Genomic DNA, 3907 nt, shown 5'->3' with positions numbered 1-3907 from the left:
CATTTGTATTTCCTGTTGCCAATTCCAGTATTGTGTTGAGTTCATATGAGGACAAACTGAGATATAAAAGGAATATGAGCGTCTATTTAAACAGTGCAGAACGGAGCCCCCATGTTGTCAGGTTTAAGTATGGGAGACTACTGTGAAACATGCCCAGAAAGTAAATATATAAAGCACATTGCAAAGTTTTCAGGTTGTTTATTGGAGTTAGTTTCAAACTAAGGGTTAAGTTTAATTGATACGATCTAAGAGCAACGCTGTTTGATACTAACATATTGATGATATGATGGGTAAACCAAGTCACACAAATAATGAAATAGAATTAAACATATGGAAGTTGAACTAAGGCAGTTAAACAGAAAATGAATAAATAATTTTAAAAGAATAACTTCTTTTTTTATCCACTGCAAGTTCTCTGACCCTGACAAAAGTACGGTTCAGGTGTGGACTAGTAGACCACAAAGATCACCGAGGCATCAGCTAGCTGGAGACCAGCACCGTCACGCGGTCTGTATGTGTTAGTATGATTTCTACACGCAAACCCAGCAGCTCTGAGGAGGATCCATGGGTAGATGAAGGCAACACTAGGTTATATTACCAGCAGTGAGGCGAGCAGGTCTTTGATTCCTGTTTTTTTTTTTTTTGTGTGTTAGAGGGCACAGTCAGCTGCCTCCAGATCATCTAGCTCACCTGTGAACACTCTGAACAGTACACTGAACAGTACATAGGCTGTACTGTAGGTGAGTGACCACACAGTGTCATCCAAGAGGAAATGTCCTACTATGTTTCAAGCAGTTTAATGTAAAACATCATGTTTTAAATGGAACTTCATTTGTTACATCTTACTGTACCTTATGTCTCTCTGGTTACTCTGAAGTGTTGTTCAAATTGATTAGTGTGATTTCATCCAATTCAGTTTGATCTAATATTATTTGGTGTTTTCACAATTGATTTTGTATGTCTGCTGTCTCTTTATTGACATCTGTTTATGAGGTGGATTCAACACAATCAGGCATATTCTAGAGATTTTCAAGGAATTTACATTTTTAGTCATGTCCATTGGCACTGTGCACATGGACATCAGTGCTTTCTCTGTTCTTTGATAATGTTATGTTATGTTTTCTTTCACACTGCAGCAGCAACAGCAGCTGCCTTTAATGTAAGAACCTCTGCAAGAACAATCACCTGTTGATTTTTTTTATGACATAATTTGTGACTTTACTTGACACGATGTGATTGATTTGATTCAATTTAATTGTTTCTATACTGACATGAATAATATTGCAGAATGTGTGACTCTTGTCAGGAGTTGGAGTTGGGCCATCTGCCACCCCTCTATGAATGGTATGAGAAGCAGTAGAGGACAGTTTCCCTTTAATTAAATTATAATTTGTTATGTATATTTATGTTGCTGTAATCGATATTATGGCCTTTCGTCGTTTGCTACTCTGTTTCTGCTAAATGGGACCCATTAAGGTCAATTGATCGTTGGTGTCCTTTCAGAAACCACACAAACACGATTGTTGTCCAGAACACAGTTAAAAGGTGTAATAATTAACATTAACATCCCCAGATTCAGCTGATTCAATAAATGCCAAGTGTTAATAAGACGTACAGGGTCCTGACCAGGTCGGCCAACGACCCACAGTGGCCGATGGTCCCAGAAAGAACCACTGAGAGTAAAAAGACAGACACAGGAGAAAACAGATGAGGCTACACACTCTCTCACACACACACACACTCACACACACACACACACTGCTGAGACAGTCTATACGGTTCCAGACACCACTGAGGCATTTGTCTGAGCTGAAAAATGGCTCACATCAGCTTTCGTTATTACTGAGAGCCCAGAGAACTTGCCAAATCTTGTGATTACTGATCAGTTTTATGTTTCTTATGTATTAATTCTGTTGAAGATTTGACATAAACTAAAGCACAAAACCTTAAATTGCCTCTCTTTGCATCCCGTCGATGCATCAGACCTGAGATTAGAGCAAGTTGTCGTGAGGAGGCTGCAGCTTGTTTACAACACGCCTGCTGTTTATGTTTTCTAATATATAGTGTGATTTATTCTTACCTCCGTGTGGAAAACAAATACATTTCTTCTTTTTTTGAATAGAGCAACAACAATCTGCATCATCTCCCACTAGAGGGAGCTGCTGGTACACAAGTACAGCACTGAGGATGCTTTCGCTTAATTTACCTGTAAGTTCACTAACTTGTCACTGTTATGTCTGCACTGTGGTGAAGTGCGCTCTGGTTGCAGGTGGAAATGTCAGTGTTTCTCCTCATGTCACCGCACATCTGCTGTGTTAAACAGTCAAATCAGAGTGAGGTGTTGACCAGAGGTCCAGCACATGAAGCTCCATAGTCCCAACTTGAATATTAATGCCCTGGACTACAGGAGCCACAATGCATTGCAGCTGGCTCTAGCCAACAAGCATCTTGAGGTTGCCATCAAAGACAATAACATTTTATGAGCCTGAACAGAGGAAGCAGAAGCAGACAAGAGACTTAATCTTGCTGTGAATGTTAGTTGAGTATATTTCAACATATTTTCATATATTAACACAGCATATAAATCATGTAATTGTAATAACTTTCTAATCTGTGCAAACATTTTCAGAGCTGCTGTCAGTGCTATATCACTGTCGATTAAATCGTAAGGTCTTTGGGTAGATAAACAATATAAGTAAACCTCAAATGAATTTTGTTTCTTACACTAGAGGAGATACCAGATGCATTGCTCTTATCTACTGAATGAGAGGTCTTCAGAGAACAAACGGATGACACTCTCTTAACAGCTCGACTTTTCCTGAGAGAGGAGGTGCGCTCCACTGAGAAGTGCAGTACAGAAGTGGACGAGGACGCTCTGGAGGGACAGTTTGATTCTTTAACAAATGATATGGAGGCGGTGGAGTTTCCTTTGAGCAAGTAAGTCCTCTCTATAGAGCGTAAAGAGGACATGGAGGACAACACAAAGGAGATCTGCTGGGATGATGGTGATGGGAGGAAATGCTCTCTGTTGACTGTTTCTGATCCTTCCAATCTGAGCAATTGTGGGATGGAGAGCAGGAGGGAGCTGCGGGCACCACAGAGGATGCGCCTGGATCGGCAGGAGGAGAGGACTGAGGAGAGTTTTAAGACAACTCAGATTAGAGCAAACTTGCCAAACCCTGTGATTACTGATCAGCTTTATGTTTACTATTTGTTAATTATAGTGAAGATTTTACATAAACAAAAGCACAAAACCTTAAATTGCCTCTCTTTGCATCCTGGTGATGCATCACACCTCAGATAAGGTGTCATGAGGAGGCTGCAGATTGTTTATAACAAGCCTGTTTGTGTTCTCTAATACATAGTGTAACTTATTCTTACTTCCATGTGATTTTTTTCTTTTTTTTTAATCCAGCAAAAACAATTTGCAGCATCTTCCACTAGAGGGAGCGACTGGAACATCTGTACAGCTCTGAAGATTCTTTCTTTTGATGTAACTGTAATTTCACTAACTTGTCACTCTTATGTCTGCACTGTGGTGTAGTCAGCTCTGGTTGTAGAATGGATCATATTTGTCCATGATGTTGTGAAATCTAATGTGAAAAATGCAAGTAATTCGGAGATTCATTTGCTTTTTGAATGTGCACGGCTGAAGGTCCCTTTTGAGAGCCACAATGCATGCCATTGTTTATGAAGAATCACTTTCGCAACATACCCCTTTTAATTACTTCTAAACATGTACCAATATAGCTATAGTTAAGTAAATAAGCCACATTCACAACATGCATACGACCTTTTAATCTATAGTATCTGCGATGTTCTTATTAAATAATTAAGTATTTTGACAACACAGGCTTCTGATATTATAAGAGGTGCATTACTTTCTTTATTTCCCTTGTGTCATGTA

Source organism: Anabas testudineus, chromosome 14, assembly GCF_900324465.2.
Source record: "Anabas testudineus chromosome 14, fAnaTes1.2, whole genome shotgun sequence".
Classification (NCBI taxonomy): domain Eukaryota; kingdom Metazoa; phylum Chordata; class Actinopteri; order Anabantiformes; family Anabantidae; genus Anabas; species Anabas testudineus.
This window is presented reverse-complemented; position numbering follows the sequence as displayed.